Consider the following 12,790-nt stretch of genomic DNA (forward strand, 5'->3'; position numbering starts at 1 on the left):
TATATTTGAAGAAGAAAAATAAAGATAACTAGACACAACAAGAAAGTAGTTTAGTTGGCTACCACGTTTGTACTCAACGTACAAGTGATGGGTTCAAATCTTGTCGGGCATTCATTTTTTGAAAAGCATACAGGTGCTTGGTTCAAATCTCGTCGGGCATTTTTTTGAAGACCTTGCAGAAGAACAATAAAAAATAAATAAAAAATGATTTTTTGTGCCAAAAATTGATAAGTGTTTCAAGAGCTTGCAAAATTTCATCATGAAATCACATTTGTGGAGGTCATGACAAAAAAACAAAATCAATGCTCCAAAATACTTTCAAAAGTAGCATTTTGAGAGTATCATTTTTTTTGCCACGCCTTCCAAGTGTGTGATTCCATGACGAATCTTTTTTCCCAGCCATGCAGGAGGACTTTTTTTGATGAAGGGCACTTTTATTATCTCAAAATGTAGCATCAAGCAGGTACAAAGCATTATGAGTAACATCCGGCCTCTGCATAATTAGGATGCACACAACCAAATACCTAAAGTCTGACAAAAGGAAAGGAAAAAACTGACAAATCGATGACAATAGAGTCATATAGATCGATATTATGCCTATGTCAAAAGGGGTGATGGACCGATCCGAAGATTATGATGCCACCCATGTTGGGTAAAAACCTTCATAGCCACTTGCTCCAACCGCGTACACACCGCCCTGAACAACAGTTGGTACTCCGCTCGTTGTAGCGTAAACCATGTATGAAGCGAGTGCGTACAACGGAAAATAACCTGCAAAGGAGAAGCATTTTTGGAATTAAAAAGCAAATCATTTCAACATAGCCAAAGCGACCATAGTAAGGCATACGTTCCCACCCTTATTAGCATTTTGAACCTATTTGGAATACCGTCCAACCAATGACCAAAAATATTGACGACACTTGTGGGAGGATACAAATTTGATGCTATTTGGATGTCTGGCCACGTAGAACGTGCAAACTTGCATTGGAAAAGCAGGTGTTTGATTGTCTCTTCATGAGTACAAAAACAACACTTCTTACTCCCTGGCCAGTTGCGTCGTACGAGATTGTCTTTGGTTAGAACAGATCCCCCTACGAAGATACCACATGAAGATTTTAACTTTTAATGGAATCTTTGACTTTCAGATTTTCTTCTTGTTACTCACTAGTACCTCAGAATGCCTGAGCACATGTTACATATAGCCTACTATGAAAGACCCCGGTGTAGTAAGGTTCCAGCAAAACACATCCCAACCTTGTGCCAAATTGAGCAAATCCAGACGGGATAAAATATTATGCCATGACATAAGTCGGGGGACTATCAAATCCCGCCTAAACGAAATATTGGGCGGGGATTAACTGAGCACTTGCGCAATAGTTTTATTCTTATCGTGAGCAATGTTTTACAAGGCTGGATATTGTTCTTAGAGACTAGCATTTTCTTAGCCAGATGTCTTCCCCAAAAAGAATCTCCGACCTATCCTTTATCGTGAAAGACCCAAAGCAAAAGAGATGTTTCTTTGTTGCCATTAGGTCAACCCAAAAGTGCGAGTCACCAGGTTTCCTATATGCGTGAGTGATAACCCACAAGTATAGGGGATCGCAACAGTTTTCGAGGGTAGAGTATCCAACCCAAATTTATTGATTCGACACAAGGGGAGCCAAAGAATATTCTCAAGTATTAGCAGCTGAGTTGTCTATTCAACCACACCTGGAAACTTAGTATCTGCAGCAAAGTGTTTAGTAGCAAAGTAATATGATAGTGGTGGTAACGGTAACAAAAGTAAAGACACCAAAAGTAATGTTTTTGGTATTTTGTAGTGATTGTAACAGTAGCAACGGAAAAGTAAATAAGCGAGAACCAGTATATGGAAAACTCGTAGGCACCGGATTAGTGATGGATAATTATGCCGGATGCGGTTCGTCATATAACAGTCATAACATAGGGTGACACAGAACTAGCTCCAATTCATCAATGTAATGTAGGCATGTATTTCATATATAGTCATACGTGCTTATGGAAAATAACTTGCATGACATCTTTTGTCCTACCCTCCCGTGGCAGCGGGGTCCTATTGGAAACTAAGGGATATTAAGGCCTCCTTTTAATAGGGAATCGGAACAATGCATTAGAACATAGTGAATACATGAACTCCTCAAACTATGGTCATCACCGGGAGTGGTCCCGATTATTGTCACTTCGGGGTTGCCGGATCATAACACATAGTAGGTGACTATAGACTTGCAAGATAGGATCAAGAACGCACATATATTCATGAAAACATAATAGGTTCAGATCTGGAATCATGGCACTCGGGCCCTAGTGACAAGCATTAAGCATAGCAAAGTCATAGTAACATCAATCTCAGAACATAGTGGATACTAGGGATCAAACCCTAACAAAACTGACTCGATTACATGATAAATCTCATCCAACCCATCACCGTCCAACAAGCCTACGATGGAATTACTCACGCACGGCGGTGAGCATCATGAAATTGGTGATGGAGGATGGTTGATGATGACGACAGCGACGAATCCCCCTCTCCGGAGCCCCGAACGGACTCCAGATCAGCCCTCCCGAGAGAGATTAGGGCTCGGCGGCGGCTCCGTATTGTAAAACGCGATGATTTCTTCTCTCTGATTTTTTTCTCCCCGAAAGCCAATATATGGAGTTGGAGTTGGCGTCGGAGGGCCACCAGGGGGCCCACGAGGTAGGGGGCGTGCCCAGGAGGGGGGGCACTCTCGTGGACAGGGTGTGGGCCCCCTGGTCTTCATCTTTGGTGAGGATTTTTTATTATTTTTTCTAAGATGTTCCGTGGAGTTTCAAGTCATTCCGAGAACTTTTATTTTCTGCACATAAAACAACATCATGGCAATTCTGCTAAAAACATCGTCAGTCCGGGTTAGTTCCATTCAAATCATACAAGTTAGAGTCCAAAACAAGGGCAAAAGTGTTTGGAAAAGTAGATACGACGGAGACGTATCAACTCCCCCAAGCTTAAACCCTTGTTTGTCCTCAAGCAATTCAGTTGACAAACTGAAAGAGAAAAAGAAAAACTTTTACAAACTCTGTTTGCTCTTGTTGTTGTAACATGAAAAGCCAACATTCAAGTTCAACAAATATTATGAACTAACCATACTAACAATAACACATAGGTCTCACAATTACTCATATCAATAGCATAATCAGCTAGCGAGCTATAATAACAAAACTCGGATGTCAACACTTTCTCAAAATAATCATAACATGATATAACAAAATGGTATCTCGCTAGCCCTTTCTGAGACCGCAAAACATAAATGCAGAGCACCTTTAAAGATCAAGGACTGACTAAACATTGTAATTCATGGTAAAAGAGATCCAGTCAAGTCATACCCAATATAAACCAATAATAATGAATGCAAATGACAGTGTGCTCTCCAGCGGGTGCTTTTTTTTAGAGAAAAGGCCATAGCCCGACTTTATAAATAAAGCCACACGGCAGCGTCACAGATCCAAACAAGAAAGAAGCCAACTAGTGAAACATCGCAGTGCAGTACACGGAGCAAATAGTTTTGGACCAGCAAACGAAGAGGGGATACAGGCAACCTGCCATACACGGCGCGTAGGCCGGAAGGGAGAAGGTAGAACCAAACTACGCAAACAGCGCCACCCAGATTAGACGACGGGGTCCAGCCCGGAGATGTGGGATGCCGAAGCCCGGATTTTGGCGATGAGCAAGTCCAGGGCATCCCGATCTTCATCCTTAGTCAATGATCTCCACCGCTGCAATAGTATACATGATTTGAAAAGAACGTCAGCAGGCTTAGACGGGAAGATATGTTCAATAGTAAATTTGTTCCTAATAGTCCAAAGAGCCCAGCATAAGGCTCCCAGGCCAACCCAGAACACCCTCTTGGTAACCCCAACCAAAACTTTGGCTAGGTTTCGAAGATCGGAGAATGAGGAAGGGTTCCAAGAAACCTGTAGCCAAGATCTGACACAACTCCAAACCAACTTAGCCAGCACGCAATTGAAAAAAATGTGATCCGAATTCTCCAAGGCACCACAAAGATGGCAGAACTCCGAGCCTGGCCCATTGCGCTTTTTAATCTGGTCAGCCGCCGGGAGGCGGCCACGAAAGGCTTGCCAAAGGAAAATTTTAATCTTAGGAGGGACTTTGGACTTCCAAACACAAGAAAATCTGCTCGAAAGGGTACCACCGATAAGCCTAGAGTACAACGACTTAACCGAAAATCTGCCAGAGGCCGAATGAGGCCAAACCACAGTGTCAGACGTCTCCGAGAGCACGGGGAAGAGGGCAGAGAGACTTTGCCAGTCTTCCAACTCTTCAGGAGACAGGGACCGACGAAAAGCCAGATCCCAGTTATTAGCCGCCACCTCCGCGATGGAGATATCAGGAGTAGGGCAATACGAAAACAAAACCGGAAAACTAAGAGCTAGGGAGGCATCCCCAAACCACCAGTCCAACCAGAAACGGATTGCCGTCCCATTACCAACGTAAATTTAACATGTTCCAGGAAGGTAGGCCTGACTTTGACAAGGGATTTCCAGAATTGAGACCCGCGACGAGCGGTGGCAAACATCGGGCTAGAATGTGGGAAGTATTTAGCCTTAAGAATCGAAAACCAAGGGGAATCGGCCCCACTAGTCATAATTTTCCACCACCACTTGATAAGCAAACATTTGTTCATCACCTGAGTATTAATAATGCCTAACCCCCCAAGGTTTTTAGGCTTACACATATATTGCCACTTGACCAGCCTATATTTCCGTTTATTATCCGCGGAATTCCAATAAAAGGCTCCCCTATGTTTGTCGAAGCCAGCATGCACGCCCGCCGAAAGAAGATAGAAGCCCATAAGAAACATAGGGAGAGAGGATAAGCAGGAGTTAATTAGAGCAACTTTGCCAGCATTGGTATTGTATCTCCCCCTCCAGGGGAGCACCCTATTTCCCACTTTAGCAACCGCCGGAGCAAAGTCCTTAGCATGGAGCAAGGAAGGAGAAATAGGGAGGCCTAGATATTTAAAGGGGAAGGAACCCAAGGAGCAGTTAAGAAGCCTGGCCACCCGCAAGGCTTCCGCATCATCAACACCCGTCACTAGGACCTCACTTTTAGAGAAATTAATCTTAAGACCCGATACAACTTCGAAACAAAGCAGGATGAATTTAAGGTTGGCAATACAAGTGCCGTCTAGCTCCACCAAGATAATTGTGTCATCAGCATATTGCAAGTGGGATACCCCCTCCGGTAGTAGATGGGAGACCACTGGAGAGATGTGACCACAACGGGCCGCCCTAGTGAGCATGCACGAAAAGGCATCGGCCACAAAATTAAAGAGAACAGGGGAGGCAGGATCCCCTTGGCGGAGGCCCCTGCCATTGGCGAAGAAGTTGCTAATGAACCCATTTACAGAAACGACAGTATGACCACGCGAGACCAACTGCATAACATGATGAACATAAGCTCCGTCGAAGCCTTTAGCATGCAGGACCTGTCTGAGGAAGGTCCAGCTAACCGAGTCATAAGCTTTCTCAAAATCTAACTTAAGGATAATCGCTTTAGATCTCCGAGAGTGAAGGTCGTGAACAATTTCGTGCAAAGATAAGATACCATCTAGAATGAAACGACCTTTGATGAAAGCAGATTGGAAGGGGCTAATAACTCTATGCGCAACCTGCGACAATCGGTTCGCAAAACCCTTAGCCAGAAATTTGGCGAAGTTATTAATCAATGCAATAGGACTGAATTGAGAGATTACATCGGCACCCTTAACCTTGGGAATCAGGGAGATCACAGCGTAATTCAGGCGGGCGATATCGACAGTACCAAGACAGAAACCCTGGATGACCTTACAAACCAGCTGTTTCAACTGAGGCCAGAATTTCCGAAAGAAAGAAATAGAGAAGCCGTCTGGCCCAGAGGCAGCATTAGGGTTAGAGGAATTAACTACATCCCAGATTTCCTGATCAGAAAGAGGGATCATCAAGGAGGCATTCTCCTCGGGCGAGATTTTAAGTCCTATGTTCCAAAGGGAAGGGGAGATGGAGAGGCCCGATTGAGGCTTAGCCCCTAACAGCGAAGAGAAGAAGTCCACCACATGAGCCATAATAGCAGACTGATCCGAAGATCGCACACCATTAATCATCAGGCTGTTGATACCACAGCGCCTTATCCTACCGTTCGCGATCGCAAAGAAATAGGCCGTGGGGGAATCACCTTTTAGAGTCCAGTTGAGAGTGCCCCGTTGGCGCCAATATACCTCAGCTTGGTGGTGCAACTGCATTAAGGCAGCCTCAAGGTTATATTGAACCGCCCATCCATCATCAGAAAGCCCAATAGAGTCGGCCGCACGATCAAGAGAAGAGATCTGATCCTCAAGGAGTGATTTGGTACGACGATCCTCCGCCGCACGGTTACGAGACCAGCCTCTAAGGAATTTACGAAGGTTGTAGGAGCACGAGTGCCAATCATCCAGAGGCCCAAAAGAGCGAGAGTTGGAGGAAAGAAGGAGGGATATCTTCGAGGCCACCATCTCGATAAAACCATCAACAGACAGCCAAGAGGCATCAAATTGAAATCTAGTCGGAGGCCTAAGGCTCATAGAGCCATCGTCAAGAATTAAGGGAGTATGATCAGATCCAACTATGCATTTGGCGCCGAGGGAGGCCCTAGGGAACATGGAATCCCACCTGGGACATATGAAGACTCTATCAAGCACCGATCTAATAGGGTTAGCCTGATGATTGGACCAGGTATAGCGGGCACCGCACCGGGGAAGCTCACGAATCGCGTTGACACTGATAAAGTCGTTAAAGGCATTAGCTAGAGGCCAAGAGAAGATATTGTTACTTTTATCAGAAGGACACCGCAGAAGATTAAAGTCTCCCCCGATAACCATCGGGAGAGTGCAGGATTCGATCTTCACAGAAAGCTCATTAAGAAATAGAGGAGACAAAGAATGATCCGCAGGCCCATAAACAACGAGAAACTCATAGAGAGTATTCATAGATTTATGACAAAGAACAGAACTAGCCCAAAAGATCCCATGATCAAATGCAACAAAATCGAAAATATCTTTATTAGAGCCTACCAAGATCCCACTAGAGTGACCCGAAGCAGGTAAAAAGTTCCAATTGAATCCGTCCATGCCCACGATAGCAGAGAGGTCATTAGGGGAAAAAGCTTCCTTAAAAGTTTCAACCAACCCCACAAATTCAATAGAACTAGAGCGGATCAGATCTTTGAGTTGGTCGCGGCGCCCCCTAGCACCGAACCCTCTAATATTCCAGAATAATGCCCTCATTTATAAGATAAATTCTTGATGCGAAGACTCGACCTGCTAGGAGCCGCGCAGGATTTAACTCGTTTATTAGTGCCCCTCCTAGACAAGCTGGATTGGGGCTGGCCACAATCAGCACCCGTTCCCTTATCCTGACAGCTACTAGAAACCCCAACCCGAGAAGCAACGGCCTCTTTGGCTTTAGCTATGGCCGCCTGAGCCATCTCGTTAGCCCGAATGATAGCAAGAAGAGAACTAGGAGACCCAACAGAAGTATCAACCACCACGCCCACGTCCGACATAATATTTAAAAGATGATCATCCGAAAGAGAAGGTAAAACAAACCGAACCGGAGAAGAAACAGAAGTGGGGACGGGGAAAGTACCTGGGGGAGGGAGATCCTTCGCCGCAGCCCGATTCTCAGCCCGCTCCATGATAGAACCACCCGAATTCGCCACCCGCCTGCCTTTGCAAGCCGTGGACGCAGGAGACCAAATAGCAGGCGTCCACGCAGCAGGATAGGCCGGGAGAGGGCCCGAACAAGACATAGATCCCATGTCCTTGTCGAGACGATGGCAAACCCCCATCATGGATTGCTTTGAGCCAGACGAATTTCTGCTTTTAGCCCAGAATTTGCGCACTGAGGATTTTTTCTTCCGGAGGGACTAGGATCCCACCACGTCGCGGGCAGGGGAGGCAGGGAGATCCTCAATTCCCGAGCAAGTGGGGGAGAGCTATCGGGCCGGAAGGTTGGAGCAAGCACCAGACACGGGGGTAGCTGACATTGGAGGGTGCTTCATCGTATCATCACCAGCATCAGAGACTATCGGGGCAGCAGAAGGGATCGCCACATCCTCGCGGGCGCAACACCAGAGGGAGCTTGGGAATGAAACATCTCACGTTCAGATTCAGCCAAACCATCCCATTCAGATTGGGTAAAGCGAAGGTTAGATCCATTGCTGTGATTAGGGCCACCCAAAGATCCGTCCCCCTCCTTATCATGCTTGTCCGAAGGGTTAGAAGGGGGAGGAGGGGGAGATGGAGCCTGAAAAGCAGCCGTCCCCTCCACCCGCACCCGAAGTCTGATACCATTGGGAGAGGGGAAGATATAAATCGAGCCATGCACCCGTTTGGGATCCACACACCAAATCTTCATCCTTGCAGGGCCAACCTTGTTCAGAGAATCCTCATCCACCTCCATGGGCTTCCCAATCAAAACCTCAAAAGCCAAGAGAAAGGCAGTCGAACAAAGACCAGCAGGCAAATCATCAATCAACACCCAAACTTGGGAGAGGGGGCCAATTGCCGTACCATTGCAAGACGCCGCTTTGACAGAAACCACCAATTGGTTGAGTGGCAAAGTGAAACTCGTACACGAGGCAATCATCCGCAAACACTCTTTGGAAGGAAACACCACCGAAAACTCATAATAAAAAATCTGCACCACTTGCCAGTCCCACCCAGCCTCATCCCAAATGCGGAGCCCTTCCAGAAGAGTTTGGGGCGAAATCTTTTGATCCTTCACCGTGACAATCGCAGCATTGGACAGAGCGGGAGCCATCTCCAGGATAGGCAGGTCACTGTCGAAGGCGAAGAAGGCGCAGCCGGGGAGGCCCGAGCCGAACTGAAGGACCAAGGGAGGCTTCGGCCTATTCATGCAGTTGACCGTGAGGTGACCATTAGAGCGACAGATCAAGAAGAATGGAGGGTTGGAGCAGCGAGATTGGAAATGGCTAGGCCTGTGGTAGGCGAAGCAAGTGAGCACAGAGGGGTTGCTTTGGGAAGCGGAGGAAGGGTGGGATTGCGGAAGAGACGAAGGAGGGGGAAGAAGCCCATCACCCATCCCCGAAGAGGGAGGCGCCCCAGAGGCCGGGCCGGGCGGCCGACGCGCCGGCCCTGCGAAGGACCGGGGCGGTGGGCGAGATCTAGCACCGACCCCAGCCGGGCGAGGAGGAGGAGGGAAACGTGTCGGAGCAGACGAACCACGCCCTACGCCCGAAGCAGGCAAGGAGGCAGATGAAGAGGAAACCCCACCACCAGAGGCTGCCGCCGCCTCCCACGAGTCCAGCGCTGGAGAGAGGGAGGGGCCAGATCCAGATCCCTGCAGACCAGATCCAGGCACGCGCTCCCTCTCCGAGCACTGCAACCACTTCGGACCCGAAGCCCAGGCCGCGCGGTCACGAGCCACCTGCTCGCGTGCCGCCTGCTCCGCCTCCAGCTTGGAGCAGAGCGAAGCCTCGAGCTCCAGATCCACCGCGGAGGCAGGGGAGTCCTCACGACGGCGCTTGCTGCCCGAGACCGCCTCGCAGGAAGAGCCCTGCAACTTATCCATGGTGAGCACCGCAGCGAAAGGAAGGAGAAGGGGTGGAGGAGGGCTAGATCTGACGAGGCGACGAATGGGGAGACGGTGACGGCGCAGATCAGAAGAGGAGGCCGGAAACCCTAGCAAAGGGGGAGACGAGCCGTGGGGTATCCAGATATAGCCCGACCGAGCCGTACCCACCTGGGCCCGACGCGCAGGATGGGCTGAAGGGGGATGGGGAGCAGGATCCAAGCCGATGGGCCTAACTGGGCCGGAAGAGACAAGAGGGGGGAAATCAGCCACTGACGAAAGAGGGGGAGGAGAGGTAGGCCCACTGGGCAGCGACGAAGCGAGAGGCCCAACAAGCCCACGCAGGGGGTCGGCCCGCGGCCCGAAGGCCACCAAAGCGAATTCGAGATCTAGGGCACACGACGCCAGCACCACCAGCGGACCCGCCGTCACCGCCGCCGGCGACGAGGCCGCCGAGGAGGAAGCAGGAGAGAGAGATGGGGGCCCTCCAAGCTCCCATCAGGAGCAGTGCCCAAGATACCAGGACCAGGAGAAGCAATGGAAAACTTACCGGACTTGCGCCGCCGGCGAGAAACCCGGATCCAGCCATCAGCCGACGAAGCCGCCGCCACCGACCGATCCCGGCCACCAGGAGCAAACTTGCGGGAGCGGGGAGCGACGAGGGGCTGCGCCACCCCCCCAGAGCAGGGCGAAGGGCAGCGGGGGGAAGAGGCATCCGACCGCGAATCCACCTCAGCGGACGCAAGGGCACAGAAGCGAGATCCAAACATAGGCAGCGGAGAAGGCGGAGGAGAGAGCAACACCGACGAGGAGGCAGGAGAAGGGAGGGAGTGAGCACCGGCGAGAGGAGAGGAGGAAGGCCGGACCCCGGCCGGCAAGCAGGGGAGGGGGACTGGGCGGCTAGGGCGAGAGGGGGGAGAGGGCGAGAGGGGAGGAAGGGGATCCATCTTGCAGTGAATAAGAAGGATGATGACTCAACATAAAAGTAAATAGATAGGCCCTTCCCAGAGGGAAGTAGTGATTTGTAGAGGTGCCAGAGCTCGGTTTTGAAATAGAGATAAATTATATTTTGAGCGACATACTTTCATTGTCAACATGACAACTAAGAGATGACAATATCTTCCATGCTAAACAAATTATAGGCGGTTCCCAAACAGAATGGTAAAGTTTATACTCCCCCTCCTCCACAAGCATAAATCCATGGCTTGCTCGAAACAATGAGTGCCTCCAACATTCAACGGGTCCCAGGGGGAGTTTTGTTTGCAATTATTTTGATTTAGTTTGCATAAAGCATGGGACTGGGCATCCCAGTGACCAGCCATTTTCTCGTGAATGAGGAGCGGAGTCCACTCCTCTTGAGAATAACCCGCCTAACACGGAAGATAAGGGCAGCCCTAGTTGACATATGAGCTATTCGAGCATGCAAAACAAAATATTTATTTGAAGGTTTAGAGTTTGGCACATACAAATTTACTTGGAACGACAGGTAAATACCGCATATAGGTAGGTATAGTGGACTCATATGGAACAACTTTGGGGTTTTAAGGAGTTTGGATGCACAAGCAGTGTTCCCTCTTAGTACAGGTGAAGGCTAGCAAAAGACTGGGAAGTGACCAACTGAGAGAGCGACAACAGTCATAAACATGCATTAAAATTAATTTACACCGAATACAAGCATGAGTAGGATATAGTCTACCATGAACATAAATATCATGAAGGCTATGTTGATTTGATTCAACTACATGCGTGAACATGTGCCAAGTCTAGTCACTCAATTCATTTAAAGGAGGATACCATCCCATCATACCACATCATAATCATTCTAATAGCATGTTGGCACGCAAGGTAAACCATTATAACTCATAGCTAATCAAGCATGGCACAAGCAACTATAATCTCTAAATGTCATTGCAAATATGTTTACTTCATAATAGCTGACTCAGGAACGATGAATCATCATATTTACAAAAACAAGAGAGGTCGAGTTCATACCAGCTTTTCTCATCCCAATAAGTCCATCATATATCATCATTATTGCCTTTCACTTGCACGACCGAACGATGTGTATAATAATAAGAGTGCACGTGCATTGGACTAAGATGGAATCTGCAAGCATTCAACTCAAGAGAGAAGACAAGTAATATGGGCTCTAAGTTAAATAAGCAATCATGCATATAAGAGCCACTAAGCATTTTCAATATAGTCTTCTCGACCCCAAAGAAAAGAAAATAAAACTATTTACACAGGAAAGCTCCCAACAAGAAAAAGAAGAAACGGAAATATTTTTGGGTTTTCTTATTAATTACTACAGCAAAGAGATAAACTACTACTAATTTTTTTTGGTTTTTTCTTAAGGTTTATCAAACACACAAGAAGAAAGCAGGAAAAAGAAAATAAACTAGCATGGATATTACAGTGAAAGAGTATGAGCACCGTCATCTAGCAATGAGTGTGCGTGAACATGAATGTAATGTTGGTGAGAAATACGTACTCCCCCAAGCTTAGGCTTTTGGCCTAAGTTGGTCTATTGCCAGGGATAGCCTGGCGGATACCCGTAGGTGAAGCTGGGGTCATACTGTGATGCAGCGGCTATCGCCGCCTGAGCTGTAGCGTGGCATCGAGCAGCCTCCGCTCTCCTCTCGTACTCATCTGCGTCCTCTCTGGTAATAATATATCTTCCTTTTGTCTGAGAATCAGAGAAGGCAGGAGCAGAAAGAGCAATATGGACTACATGTCGTTTGTTAAAGATTAGTCGATACTGGAGAGGTGGTTCAGTCCTCTCAATAAACTGGTGGGAAACCATAGAATCAAAATCTAAATAGGTAGGGGGTAACTCCATATCACCCTCACAAATGTCTATCTCAAGAAAATTAGCTAAGCGGGTTGCATAAATTCCTCCAAAGAAATCTCCGTTATGTCTATTATGATGTAACCTGTGAGCTACAATGGCTCCCATATGATAAGATTGGTCTCCTAACACAGCACTTCTGAGAATACTGAGATCAGGGACACACATGTGACATGCTTCATCCTTAGCATTTATGCATCTACCTATGAAGAGAGCAAAATAATGTATAGCAGGAAAGTGAACGCTCCCTATAGTGGCTTGTGTTATATCTCTAGATTCCCCCACAGTTATTCTAGCAAGAAAGTCTCTATACTCAGATTT

Source organism: Triticum dicoccoides, chromosome 7B, assembly GCF_002162155.2.
Source record: "Triticum dicoccoides isolate Atlit2015 ecotype Zavitan chromosome 7B, WEW_v2.0, whole genome shotgun sequence".
Taxonomy (NCBI): domain Eukaryota; kingdom Viridiplantae; phylum Streptophyta; class Magnoliopsida; order Poales; family Poaceae; genus Triticum; species Triticum dicoccoides.